We start from the raw sequence: 15,267 nt of genomic DNA on the forward strand, positions 1-15,267 counted from the left end.
ATCCTTCCTTCCCAGACTAACCATTCTCTAGTCTGTTCTCAGTTTTATTCTTTCCTGCCATTTCCAGGACCTTTCTTTATCAGCTATCTTCTTATTCGTTTTATTTGTTCATTTCATTCTCTACTGTATCCTTGGCTTAGAAACCTTACACCAGGACACAAAACTAAACTACACCTTAACCCATTGCTCACCCTCTGCTAGCCTGCTGATTTGGCCAAGGTCTTCAAAGTCCTTATGATAAGAAAATCCAATGACCTTTAACCATGAGGTACTTCCATCTCCTCTTTGCATCATTTGGTATTGTAGAATCACTCTTTGCCTGTCACTTCAGCCACAAGTAATTTAAGTTCCTTCTCAGTTTCCCTCATGAGCTTAGCTTCCTCCTGCTTGTGAGCATAGGTATCCCCCCGAGATTCTGTCCACATTCCTCTTCTTTTTACATATTCTTTGGCCATCTCATTTATTCATTTGGTTTTAATTATTATGTGCAACAAATCCCAAATCCCTAGTCCTTGTCATTTCCTGAACTCAGTATTTGCATTTACATCTTACTTGTTTTTTTGTATTTTATTTTATTATTTAAAAAAATTTTTTAAGTTTTTATTTTAATTCCAGTTAGTTAACAGACAGTGTTATATTAGTTTCAGGTATATAATATAGTGACTCAACACTTGCATACATCACCCTGTGCTCATCACAAGTATTTGTCTGACTTACTTCACTTAGCATTATACTCTAGCTCTATCCACATCATTGCAAATGGCAAGATTGAATCCTTTTCTGTAGCTGAGTAATATTCCATTGTATATATACCATCTCTTCTTTATCCATTCATCAATCGATGGACACTTGGGCTGCTTCCATATCTTGGCTATTTTAAATAATGCTGCTATAAACATAGAGTGGGATATATATCCCTTTGAACTAGTGTTTTTGTATTCTTTAGTAAATATCCTGTCGTGTAATTGCTGGATCGTAAGGTGGTTCTATTTTTAACTTTTTGAGGCATCTCCACACTGTTTTCCACAGTGGCTACATCAGTATGCTTTCTCACCCAACAGTGCCCTGAGTGTTCCTTTTTCTCCACATCCCAGCCAACATCTCTGTTGTTGATTTACATCTTACTTTTAGATAACACAAATTGTGTAACTCCTTAACATTTCAGACATCATGCTTCAAACTCAATTTATCCACTCCGAAGACTCTGGAAGCAGTGCTTAATCCAGTCTCCCATATTTGTATTCTTACTGCACATTCCTTTCAACGTTCCATTTCTCCATGATACGTAATTTCTCTCTAGGCATATCACTGTGCCTGGTAAGCTCAATAAATATTTGTGAAGATGAATTGAATATCATGACCATATCCACTGCTACTCATATAATGAAGGGAATTCATAACTATTTGCAAAACCTCATCTTCATTTTGCAAATAAACTGTGTTCTCCAAAGATGTAACCTCCATATGGATGACTTCGAAGAGTTGCTCTTAGCTTTAGCTCAGATGATCTGGCATGGAGTTTGCATTTTTAAAAAAATTCCTGAAGTGAAGTGGTAATTTTAGAGTCATACTTCCCGCTAATATCTCATATTACTCATAAAAAGTGACTGTTTTCTTTTCTTTTTTTTTTTTTTTTTTCCTTTTGGAACTTGTGTTAAATGTGAACTCTGATATCACAGTTGGGTTGTTGTCTCATGAAGGTTTGCATAAAATATGTAGATTTAGTGGATGGAATTTTCAAATCTTTATAAACTTTGTAGAAGGCAGTAAGAAACACTTTTGCACAAATTCTTTGGCTTTTCTTACCATATAAGTATCTGGCACCTTTACATAGACTTTTTATGTTGGTATTTAAATATTTGAAAACGGTATTTAGGCATGTGTTTTTAACTGTACTGGGAAGCTTCCCTAATGATTGCTTACAAAGCCACATGAGTCTCTGAAAGACTCTACTGTAATGGGAAACTACATGCTATGATAATATCTCTGCCAACAGCGTCTTTCTGAAGAGATGATAACTTACTAAACCATTGAATCTTAGCCTCATGGTCATATCAGACTGCACTAGAATTTAGAAGCAGGGATTTCAATTTACCTGAAACTCTAACGCCAGTATATTGGTATAAAAGACGTATTGCCCAAGTAGTTCTTGGCTTACTGGTGAAATTTTTCAAAAGAGAGTTCTCAGTGCTTGTTCACTACTAAAAGTGAATAGAATAGCCTTTTCTGAAATGGAACTTGGGAAAATTACAGGTCACCACTCCCAAGGATTTCTAAATGTCTTAGGAAGGGTATAATATGTCATGGTGTTGCCAAGTTCCTCACTGCCAGAGAGCTTTTCAGCTGTTATAAGTAAATAATAATGTTCCAATTATCGCCATGAGGCAAGCTTCTCTCATCGCTTCCTTCTCTCTTTACCATTATTGGAAATTTCAGAGGAATTCAATGAAGACATTAGTTGTCAAAGAAGATGTCATTAAAAAAAAAACAACTTACATGACAGTTAATTGGAATACAAATAGGATATTATGTAACTATATTCACTTTGAATATTATGAATAATTTTGTCGCACCCAGAATCTCCATGGTAGTTATATAGGCCCAATGCCTGCTAACCAATACAATTAGTTCCTTATAGTGTACTACTATATCAGCTGAGTTTGAGAGGCTGGTAATCTGACCCTCCAGTCCCCTGGTACTACTTCATTATATTTTGTGTATTGCCAGATGCAAAGATAGATAGATGATAGATAGATAGATAGATAGATAGATAGATAGATAGATAGAGGATAGATAGATGATAGATATATAATAAGAGAAAGAAAGAGGGGGGAGGAGAGAAAGAAAGAAGGGAAGAAAGAAAGATAATTTGAGCTTTGTCTTCTCATCTTTTATTTCTTACAGTTTGTGTTAATCAATGTCTAACCTAGGGTTCAGCAAACAACAACCTGGACCAAATCTAGCCCACTGCATATATGGTACATAAGCTAAGAATGTTGTTTCACATTTTTACATGATTGAAGAAAAATAACAAGAAGAATATTTCATGAGCACTGAAAATAACAAGATTTGTAGATTACCGTGTCCATAAATAAAGTTTTATTAGAATATGGCCACATTCATTCTTTGACATTTTTTCTGTGCCTGCTTTTGAGCTACAATGCCGGAGTTGAGTAGTTGCCACAGAGACGTTTAGCTCACAGATCCTAAAACATTTGTTATTTGGCCTTTTTGAGAAAAAGTTTGCTGACCTTGTTTTGTCTGATAGTTGGATAATTTTAGAAAAATGAAGACTTCTTAAAGAAGCTATTTTCTAATATGTAGATATAATACAGGAATTCATAATGTTGCCCAAAATAAATATTTCTCCTTTTATCTTTTTTTTTTTTTTTTTTTTTAAGATTTTATTTATTTATTTGATAGAGACACAGCAAGAGAGGGAACACAATCAGGGGGAGTGGGAGAGGGAGAAACAGGCTTCCCGCTGAGCAGGGAGCCCGATGTGGGGCTCGATCCCAGGACCCTGGGACCGTAACCTGAGCCGAAGGCAGACGCTTAACGACTGAGCCACCCAGGCGCCCCTCTCCTTTTATCTTGAGTAAAAGATTATTCTGCTGTTCTATTAAAACTTTAAGTAAACTTAGTTTCTACTTTATTACGTTCCCATTCATTCCTGCTACTACCCCTCTAAAAAAGATCTCATATTGAAAAAAAAATGTATTTTCAGGTCAGTGCTTTGTTTTATTCTGTAGCATTTGTTGATGTTTTGTAGTATCTTTGTTTTGTTCTGTTTTGTGTGTGTTGCTTTGTTTTGTGCTTTTAGGTCTTAGTATTAGTGCTTATATTAGGTCTTACTATTTGTGTGATCCTTACTCCCCTGCCCCCTTTTTTTTTGAATCTTTAGGAAAGGCTGTAAACCAGCAGGCCAGAGCTCACATAGGATTAACATTTCTATTTTAACTTTGCCACCTACTGCTTACATCCAGGCCATTTGTTCAGAGCTGACTGTATTGCACAGTGAAGACGTTTTTGCCTGTTTTCCTTTTGCCTCTAGAGTTATGAAAATATTTAAGTGTCTGGGTCAGGTTTAGACACATTCTATCAAATTTATATTTTTAGCACTATATATGAATCAGAATGACATGCGGTTTCTGATGAAAGAACGATAGTATTCTTGTGAATGGGTGTTAGCGGTTTGGGATGATTTAATGCCATTATGATTTTTTAATGTAAGGTCGATACATGTGGTGTTCTGCCAAAGTTCTTATATAGTGTGTACTGTTTCATGCTTCTTATTAGCTTCCGTTTCACTGGATGAGTACTAAGTTGGAATGTTGGCTCCAGTAAGTCCTTTGAAAGTGTGGAGTTTTGAAGTGTGTGCCACATATGTGACTAAAGCCTTAATATGTTTGCCTTGCAGCATTACAGGATAACTACCTTCATAGTAACGACCCAGTTTTGGCAGTCACATCTCTTGGAATGGCACCCTTAATGAACCGCAGAGCCAGGCGTTTTGATTTTTAAAGAGCTCCCTAAAATACTCAGTGTAAAATTTGATAGCTGGAGCAGTGCTTTTGAGCTCAGAAAAGACTCCTGTCAGTTGGAAGCTGTGCATGAATGTCACTCTGAGGATAATGTCTAGACTTCCCCTTTGCTTAGGAATAAGGAACAAATCCCTTTATAAGTCACTGGTTTTTAATAACATTGTGGTTCACTGCTTTCCAAAGCAGAATCTGGAAACTTCTGAGAGTTTACCAAGGATTCTACTGGGATTTTCACAGTGGGAAAAACTAATGGAACAGAGTGGAATGACGGCTGAATTGACAGGAGAAGATGATAAATCATGGTGTGATGACTGCTTGATCATGTAGAAGAGTAGCAGAAAGGGTATATGTAGAGATAGAGAAAAAAAAAAAAAAAGGAAGGCAGCCCATAGAGTGATTGCTAATCCAGAGATAAATGTTCTCATTTAAATTTTACTTCCAAAAGACAGCTTATTAAAAATACATACATGGCTAATTGCTGAAAAATTTTTATGCCGAAAAGCAGATTTTTTTTCTTTAAGCTACTCTTCAGAGATACATTCTTTTAAAGACAGCATACCATCTCATGTAATGATTATGTAAATTTTGTGTTCTTAGTTTACCTGAACAACCCATTTGTTTATTCAGCATTCTGCTTATTATGCAAAAAAGTATACTTTTCAAGTTTCTGAAATGTTTTATTACTATTTTAACGATGCTAATTACATTTATTTACAGTACTTACCTTTTCCAGACATGTTATTGACTCTCATCCACCCCTTATCATTTACTCTGTGAGGAATTGTGAGAATGCAGACTCGATGGGAGACAAGTGTATTTGTGGGATTTATTCATCTCTGTATCTTCAATACTTAGAATAGTGCATCACTCAAAGTTGCCAGTCAGTGGATATCATTTGAATGAATGAGTGAATGAGTTGCACTTACCCTCCATCATGTTTAGCAGAAGGTCAGCTGAGTTAAGATCACATAGATATTTGGTATACGATACAACTAGAATATCAACTCTTGCTGTCTGAATTTACACCCTGAGCATTTATTCTCTTCACATTACTACCTCATTGACCATCACCACTTTATATTATTTACCTTTTATGAAGTTAAGGTAATTTCATTTATACTTCTCATTTTACTGTGAAAGAAATGTTTCATCCACATAAGTCAAGCCGATGTCGTTGATGTGCTGACACACATCAGCATTGTTTTGTTTGAGTGATATCACTCACTTTTGCCCACACATATGTTGTCACCAAGTCTTACACGTTAACAAGGTACATCTTATAAGGTGACAGAGAAGACTTGAAACAGACTGGATTTGTGTGTGAATTAACTCTGCTAGAATTTGACCTGTGAATCTGATACCTTTTTATGTCAGTTACTATATAGTCAAGAAGGAAGGAGATTATATTTTGGGGGAGAGGAGAGGTTGCAGAAATGGAGTAGGTCTTTGCCTTCATTTTTGATTTATCACTAAATCTTTGCACATTTCCAATTTTTTTTAAATGGGGCTTATCTCTGTCTTCAGTATGTCTTACAAACTCACCAAAACACATGCAAATCTCTTTGGCATGGTTCTATTACTTAATTAAAATGGATTCTGCATATTCAAATGATATATTTGGAGGATTTCAGAATATCATGCAAGGAGACAGTGCCTCTCAACAGGAGAGATGGTGATGATTTGCTCTGCTACACTGACTCTTTTACTATTTAATCACTGATATTTTCATAGATGACCTGAAAACAACTGCAGCCAAACCTCATTCCTGTATGTTGCCTTCATTTAACCCTTTACTCATAAATGAATGTAAGAGAATTTTCTAGCATAAAGACAAGTTAAAGTCTTTTGTCTGTGTATTAAGAAGAAATAACCACACTATGTTTTTGTTCTTGATGTGCTGCCAAGTTTCTCTGAGGCAGACTTGGCAGCTTTTGTCCCTGGGAGAAGAATTCACAGCCTTAGACTCAGCCAGGCCAAGCCTTCTCACTGTGATTACCCAAAGGAGGGCTATAGCTGGCTCTCAGGTGTGGAGTGGTTTCTGTGGAAAGCCAGCTTTATAAGTTTGTTGTTGTTGTTGTCATTTTTTTTATTGACCTGAGAAGAATTCAAATTTTGTAGAAAATGGAAAGAAAGGTTTCATTTTAGAATGTGAAATATAGTATAAATTGGAATAAAAAAAATTGAAATTGGATTTTCTGAGGTGAATCTCTGGTACTAGAGTCATAAACGTTTTATTTAGTTGTATGCTAGTTTCCTCTTTCACTCATGTGGCAGGTAGAATAATAGCCCCCCAAAGGTTACATCCTAAGATCTGGAACCTGTAGATGTGTTACCTTACATGTCAGACTCTGTTATAGACCTTGTGATGAGGAGATTTTCCTGAATTGTCTGGGTGTGCTCAATCTAATTACATGACTATGTAAAAGCAGAAAAACTTTTCCTGGCTATCATCAGGGGGAGATGTGACAATGGAAGATGTGTCAGAAAGATGTGATTCTGCTGGCCTTGAAGATGGAGGAAGCGGGACCATGTGCCAAAGAATTCCATTGGGTTCTAGAAGCTGGAAAACTCAAGGAAGCAGATGGTCCTTACAGTATCCAGAAAGGAATGCAATTCTCCTGACACCTTGAGGTTAGCCCAGTGGGACCCATTTTAGATTTCTAGCCTACGGAACTATAAGACAATAAATATGTGTAGTTTTAAGGCATGAAACTGGTGGGAATTTGTTATAGCAGCAACAGGAAAGTACTGCAAATGGGTTTGACCTGTAGCTTCATTGAAAGATGAAAGATGAAAATTCTCTTAAGAATTTCTAAAATAAAAATAATCAATCTGATGTTTTGAAACTCCAGCAAAGCCTTTGCTCATAAATGCAGAAATATAATATGTTTTGTTCTATAGCTGCTTTTCAACCAGTGCGGAATAACGTAGTGATACATTACAAAGATACCATTTATTCACTCATTAGAATTTATTGAGCCTATTGCATGCCAGGGCTTATGGTATATAAAGAAAAATAGCAACAGCACTTACCTTTAAGGAACTCATGGCCCAATGGAGGAGGCAATTCAATCTAATTTAATAAATATTATGGAACCAATTATGTGACAGGCACTCTCACAGGTGCTTGAGATGCACCAGTGAACCAAAGAGACAAAGATCTCTCTGTCCTTCTGGAGCTTACATTATACTGGTAGAGAAAATGACCGTAATGCATAAGCAGATTATATAACCTGTTTGAATTTGATCAGTGCTGTGAAACACACACACACACACACACACACACACACCCATGGTGAAAGATTTTAGGGTTTGTCCCATTGAGATGGTTAGAGTTTAGCAAAGACTTGAAAAAATAAGAGAATATTTAGGGAAAGAGCATTGTAAACTCTTCATAGAGACCAGTGTGTTAAGATCTATAATGTAAGGATCTGTAGAATCCAGGAAGAAAGTGGCTGCCTGATTCACATTTGAGATAGTTTTCTGTTGCTACTTACCAAATTACCAAAAGATTGGTGGCTTAAAACTATACATACTTGTTATTTCAGTTTCTGTAGATGAAAGCTTGGCTGGAGTCTCTGCTCAGGGTTTCACAAGTCTGCAAAGTGTAAGCCAGGCTACATTACTTTCTGGAGTTCAGTGTCTTCTTCCAAACTCACATGATTTTGAAAAAAACTATTTAATTTTGATGCAGAAATGAGGCCAAAGCAGTTCCCTCCCACATGGATCTCTGTTGGTCATTCAAATCATAGTGGTTTGCTCCTTTAAAATTAGCAGTCTTTCCCTTCAATCTGCTAAAATGGGGTTTCATATAATGTGGCATAGTCATGGGATTGACATGCTATCAATTTAGCATTTTTCTTTTGGTTAGAAGCAAGTCACATGTTCCACCTGCACTCAAAGGGAGAGGATATACAAAGACCTGGGGGTAACTTGGAGTGGGTCAGCTGCTGCCTATATGCATTTTAGATAAATCACTTTGGCAATGATGTGGAGCATGCATTACAGACAGAGAAAAGGAAACCAGTTAGGAGACTTTTTGTTTATTATAGGCAAGAGAGGATGAAAGCCTAAATTAAGACAGGTGTTAGAACTTGGAGGTTGAGAGGGATTACCAGGTTAAAGAGATATTTTGGAAGAGGTAAGGACTTCATGGTAACAAATTGATTTGGGAAAAGGTGGAAGGGTGAAAACTGTGTTGAGAGTGCTTTACAGATTTTTGACTTGGCAAATAAATGGGAAGAAGTGCCATTCACTGGTCAAGGGAGTATGGAATCAGCAAGCAGATTTGGAGAGTAATGAATTCCTTTTTGAACGGCACACCTACACTTTCCTGTGACCTGTTCCACATCACAGACTGAGTTTATCACCGAAATACAGTACCTTATCAAAATCTCACAACAACCCTATGAGTTAGAATCAGTACCCTCCTTTTACAGTTACGTAAACTGAAGCTTTGAGAAGTTAAACGGCTTTCTTAGGGTTGTGACGCTATTGGGAACAGTAATTAAATTCAAACCCAAGTCTGCCCCACACTGAGTTAAAGATTTGGTGGACCATCTGGAGGAATCAGTCAGAGAGTGTTGTTAAGAGATACACTTCAGCAGAGAGGGCTGTGCTAAGAGATGTAGATACTGGAGTCACAGGGATGTAGGTGTTAGCTGAATCCATGACAATCCTTGAGGCCCCACTAGGAGACTATTCAGATAAGAATTTAACTCTGGGAGCTCATTTAAGGTTAGGAAAATCAAGAGCGTTTACCAAGGAAATGGAGAAGGAGCGATCATGAGAGTTAAGCGAAGAGGAGGAAGTAGCATCATGGCGGCCTGGAGCAAAGAGAGCCACAGGCAGGAAAGAAGAAGTGGTGGAGAGCATCAGAGGTGGCATGGCTGTATCTCAGTGACCTAGTCACCCAGTCCTTTCTGCATTACCCTATCTCCTTTCATACCAGCAAGATTTGAGAGGGGAATGGCCATTCCAGTTGAAAAGAATGAAACGTGAACAGGAGGAAGTAGGAAGAGGTCAAGAAGTGCAAGTAAACAGCAGGTTGAGAGAGGACCCAATGAAGAGGGGAAAGCTCCTTTCTGTATCCGAGCACCCAGAAACTTAGGTTGGTGCTCCAGGCCATGGAGCATCCATATGCAATTTGAACTTGGACAATGAATGCGCGCAACAGCCTATCTTCCAGTCAAAATGGTGCAGGAAAGTAGGTTAATTAATGACCATAAAATTTATTAATCTCAGATGAGTAATTCTTTCCCCAGATGTTGCAGGGTTAAATAGAAAGAGCCCCAATTTTGCATCTTTGGAAATTTAGTTGCTGCATCCTGTGTAGGATTAGTTATACCTACATAGAATGTACCCCTGCATTATTCAAAGTAAGTCTATTTGGTTTAAGTTAAATGTAAATAAATTATTCATGATATAATCCAATAAGAATACTAAAATGTGATGTGTATGTTTATGTTTTACAACATCCTCAAACGTTAATTTTAGTGATTTCTGAGACAGTATTTGAGTATTTGGTTGTATTACTAGGAAACTATAATAATGCAGATGTTGATGGGTTATCACATGGTCTAATACTAAATTAAAATTTTTTTCTAACACTCACAGAGAAGATTAGGTTCTAGAATCAGAATAAACAAGCATATTATATTGTAAACTTATTAAATGCATTTTGATACATTGGATATAGCAGATTTTTTCATGAAAACACACACCTTAGTTGAATAAATAAGTCAAATTTTAAAAATGGCACATTTTTCTGCTTTCTGATTTTTTGCCAAGCCTCAACCAAATCAAAACTCATAATTTAGTACTTCTTACAGAATTGCTAATTTAATAAAATTGTTGGCATTAAGATTTCTCTTTCAACTTTGCCCCAGAAGACTACTTTTCAATCAACTTACCCAAATGTATAACTTTGAAACTTGACACAGCAGTAATGGATGCAAGCATGTGTGTGCTTACCTGTGATACTGTAGATCTACATATGGCAGCATGATATGGCAAATGAATATTTCCAGAGACTCCTCATAAAGACCAATTCTAATTTTGGATGGGATTTTCCCAAAACCTTGTTAAATACAGAATAACTTGTTAAGAATAAGTATACTAAGTTATCCTTCTGATGTAGTTTTTTTGGAGTAGTGTTGTTGGGGTCCGGAGCCGTTGGCCAAGAAAGAATTCTTGACGTCTTTGGTTCAAAAGGTGCTTTTATTAAAGCACAGGGACAGGACCTGGGCAGAGAGAGCAGCTGCCCCCGGGATTGTGAGGGGCAACTGATTATATACCTTGGGGTTAGGGGGAGTAAAGATAAGGGAAATTCCTAAAGGACTTTCATATGCTAAAGAAGACTCACAGGATCCTAGAGGCCTTGCTATTGCCAAACTAAGGTAGTTTTCCCTCCAGCAAAGCATTAACATTAAGACAGTTGGGGGTTTCCCGGAGGAATGTTATAATCTGCCTATTTCAACTATTTGTCAAAGGGCTGCAGGTTATAAGGACATTTAATTTTATCTACATTTCCTTCTGCCTTTGTGTCCCACATCACTTGGATGATTCTAGACTAAGAATTAGGAAACAGGCTTTGACTTCAAAGGACCTAGGTTTAAATCCCTCCCTCTATCACTTGTCAGTGTTACGACCTCAAGCAAATTACATAACATCCCTAAGCCTTAGTCTTAATTGTACCTTACTTTTGAACATATTTCAAAGATTGAATGAGATGATATATGTAAAACCCTGAAGGTCCTGCCTAGAAGTTAGTAAATACTCAGCAGGTACATGTATACTTATATCTACATAGTAGATATATATTTATTGAAATCAATTATATATCTATGGATATAAATATACAAGCATATATGTATACACATAAATATTCTTGAATTCCTACTCTGAATCCTGATACTATCCTATTCACTAGACATAAGCAGTGAACAAAATACAAAAATGGCTCTCCTTTCATAGACTTAATATCCTTGTGGGAGGAAACAGGCAATGAATAACGTGTGTATAATTATTTTCAGTATTACATTTGAGTACACTGCATTAGAGGGCGCCTGGGTGGCTCAGTTGGTTAAGCGACTGCCTTCGGCTCAGGTCATGATCCTGGAGTCCCTGGATCGAGTCCCACATCGGGGTCCCTGCTCAGCAGGGAGTCTGCTTCTCCCTCTGACCCTCCCCCCTCTCATGTGCTCTCTCTCATTCTCTCTCTCTCAAATAAATAAATAAAAATCTTTAAAAAAAAAAAAATGAGTACACTGCATTAGAAAAAGCAGAGCGAGAAAAACACCTAACTACAGGTGGTAGGTAAATCTGCTGGTCATGTAGGAGGCATTTCTTTTATCTGGAAATTATAGATAAAAGTAAAACACTGGTATATGAGAATAGTAAATAACATATGTAACAAAGAGTGGGAGTAAAGAAAGATAATTTCAGACCATGGAGAGTAAAATTAGTTATAGTCTCTGTAGAGTTTACAAGGAAGGTTTACATGGGCTCTCTCCTTTGATCTTGAACAGCCTTGTCAGGTATCTGAGGTATATCCACATTTTATAGAGAAATAAAAAGATTACAGGAAGTAGGTTTGCTCAAGTTGATCCCAATTGCAAGTGTAAAACCAGAATGAATACAATGGAAATAGAGGACACTATTGCACGTTGGTGGAAGCAGGTGTATTTTCTTTTTCAGTAGTGATGTAGGAACTGCCATTAAATGGGCTGTTAAGAGCAACGCTTACCTACTCCCGAGAGCTCACTGCAAAAAGAGAACCATCAGGGAGCTGTTACACACAGTGTTCAGCCTGTGGGGGAGCAGCGCAAATTGGTTGTATCCCTTCTAATGTATCTGCTATTAGGTGATCTTAAGAGCAGTGTCCTGAATTAGTAGAGTAGCTCTACTAGGTCTGCTTTGGAATATTTACATTCTACTTTATCATTTTAGTGACAACCGGAACATAATTTCAGTCTACAGCTTTACTTAATTATATCTCTTAAATTATTTTTTAATTTCTCAACTTACATATGCCTATTTTTTAATCAAGAAAAAGATGAACAAAAAAAGAAAAGCCATCCTGGTTTATATTCCCTATTTGAAACCAAATGTATTTCAGCCTTCAAAAGTATTTGAATAGAAAAAGGTAATTTGTGCCTAAATATTAGGTAAAATGGCTTGCAGAACCTTGGACCACACCCTGTGAAATACATAGCGCTATTTCTGCAATGAGACAGAAATCTTCAAACCAAGTATAATAAATAAAAAACCATAAGTAGCCCTCAGTAAGTGCAGGTCAGGTTTTGTGACCAAATTAGTTCAAGTCAGGACAGATTTTACCTCCAAAGACACTTAAAAACAAAAACAAAAACAAAACAAAAAATTTTTGAAAATCAGAGTTGCAGGAAAAAGATAATGGGCCTCCATTAAAAATAGAGTGTAATCTACTGATGTAGAGGGATTATACTATAAATACTAATTATGTTTTCACTCTGTTAGATAATTACAAATGGCTCTGCTTGGCTTTTTGAGGGGGAGGAGGGCATTTTATTTTACTGGCACTTAAGATTCTAAGAAATATTGTTTGCTTTTTAGTAAAGATGTATTGGTTCACAAAGCTGAAAAACAATGGTAGGGTGGCTTTAGATGTGGTTTGACTAGGGCTCTAGCTTCTTTCTTTGGAGTTTGGGGCTCTCTTCTCCTTAGCAGGGAGCAGGAATCAGTTTTGTCCTTCTGTCAACTATTGGGCTGTTAACAAATGGTGGTAAGGTTCGAAAAGATACTTGCACTTCAATCAGCTCTGCTAGAAAGAGGGTCATATCTGGTTCTCTTTGTTCTTCCTATAAACCTGAGTTTCCATTTTGCATTATTTCCCTTTAGACTAAAATACATTCTTCAGCATTTCTTCAAATGCAGGAGGTCTGCAGGCTACAACTTTTCCCAGATTTTATTTATCTAAAGAATAGCTGATTTCATCTTCATTTTTAAAGAATATTATCACTGGATGTGGAATGCTGGGTTAACTCCTTTTTATTTTTTTTTTCTTTTGGCATTTAAAAAAGTCATCCCATTATCTTCTGGCCTCCATTATTTCTAATAAAATGTCATCAATAATGATATCCCTTGTTCTCATGACATAATGTCTTTTTTCTGTTTTTTTTTTTTCTCTAAGTTTTTTTTTCTATAGCTTTTGTTGTCAACAGTTTAAATATAATATAATGTGCCTAGGGGTGGCTCTTTTTGTCTCTATTCAGCTTGAGTCTCACTGCATTCCTAGATGTGCAACATAATATTTTTTATCAAACTTGGGCCCCAGATGGGGCTCCCTGCTCAGCAGGAAGCCTGCTTCTCCCTCTCCCTCTGCCTTCCACTTCCCCTGCTCTCTCTCTGTCAAATAAATAAATAAAATCTTAAAAAATAAATAAACAAACAAACAAACTTGGGAAATTTTCAGCCATTATTTCTTCACATATGTTTTCTTCCCCAATCTCTCCCTGCTCTCCTTTCAGAGCTCTACTTGCCCATATATTAGACCATTTGATAATGTCACACATGCCCGAAAGGTTCTGTTCACTTTTCTCAATTTTTTTTTTCCTGTGTTCTTGCAAGTGGATAATTTCTATTGATCTGGCTTCAAGTCATGGACTCTCTTCTTTCAACTCCAGTTGGCTACTAAATCTATGGAGTTTAGATTTTATTTTAGTTATTTTATTTTAGTTATTTTAGTTATTTTAGTTATCGTAGTTTAGATAACGTTTAGTTATCGTTTAGTCAGCTATCCATTTGACTTTATATAGTTTTTATTTCTTTGCTGAGTTTTTCTATTAATTCATTAAACCATGTCTTCCTTTCATTTCTGAATTTCTTTTCAATATTTTCAACATATTTATGTAGCTATAATAGCTGCTTTAAAGTTGTCATTTGCTAAGTTTAACATCTGGATAATTTTAACTTCTTTTTCTTCTTGACTATTAGCCACACATTTTCTTGCAGTCTCTCTCTCTCTCCATGTATAACAATTTTTGTTGTTGAATACTGGACATTACAGATAATATCTTGGCTTTAGGTTCTGTTATCTTCCCCTGAAGAGTGTTCATTCTTGTTATAGCAGACAGTCAGTTATCAGCCGATCATGTAGAATGTGTTTAGACTTGTTTTACTCTTTGTTAAAAATCTTGTGTTCAAGGTAAGTCGCTCTAATTTAGCAGGATGCAAACTCTAAACCCTCTCCCTTGTATATCCTATCAGGTCTTGGTTACAAGTTTTGTTAGGACAGCCCTAAAGTTAAGTCTTACTCTAAAATGTGGTACTAACTCTTACAGGCTCAGGCTTTTCATGTCAGCTGGATGCCAGGAGTTTTAACAAGGTGTTCATGAGATGTGTGTACTCTGGTTGGGCCAGAACTCCCACCTCACCTAGGATTGCTCTTCCCCAGAACTGCTGAAACTATCATCTATCCATCCCATTCTCCCCATAGCAGCTGCAACTGGTTAAGCCTCGGGTGGTCCTATTCTGCAAATACATATCCCAGGAATCAGCAACAGATTCACAGGGGATTTCCACATGGACTTCTTCTGGAACCCCTTTTCTGCACAGCTTTGTCTCTGTGATACCATGTGCCCAGAATTAATTTGCTTCTGTTGCCCCAAATTCTCACATCTGTCTCCTCAGCTCAGTGGGACCACCATGCGCTACTTGGACAGCAGCTCTTTCCACCTCTGTT

General features: G+C 36.9%; 1 protein-coding gene across 1 annotated transcript in view; it reads left to right on the forward strand.

Moving 5' to 3' along the window:
• SEMA3C (semaphorin 3C) overlaps positions 1 to 15,267 on the forward strand; it is a 177,506-nt gene that overhangs the window by 122,665 nt on the left and 39,574 nt on the right. The window lies entirely within an intron of this gene.

This window comes from Phoca vitulina, unplaced genomic scaffold (genome assembly GCF_004348235.1).
Source record: "Phoca vitulina isolate PV1807 unplaced genomic scaffold, GSC_HSeal_1.0 scaffold4, whole genome shotgun sequence".
NCBI classification, from domain to species: Eukaryota; Metazoa; Chordata; class Mammalia; order Carnivora; family Phocidae; genus Phoca; species Phoca vitulina.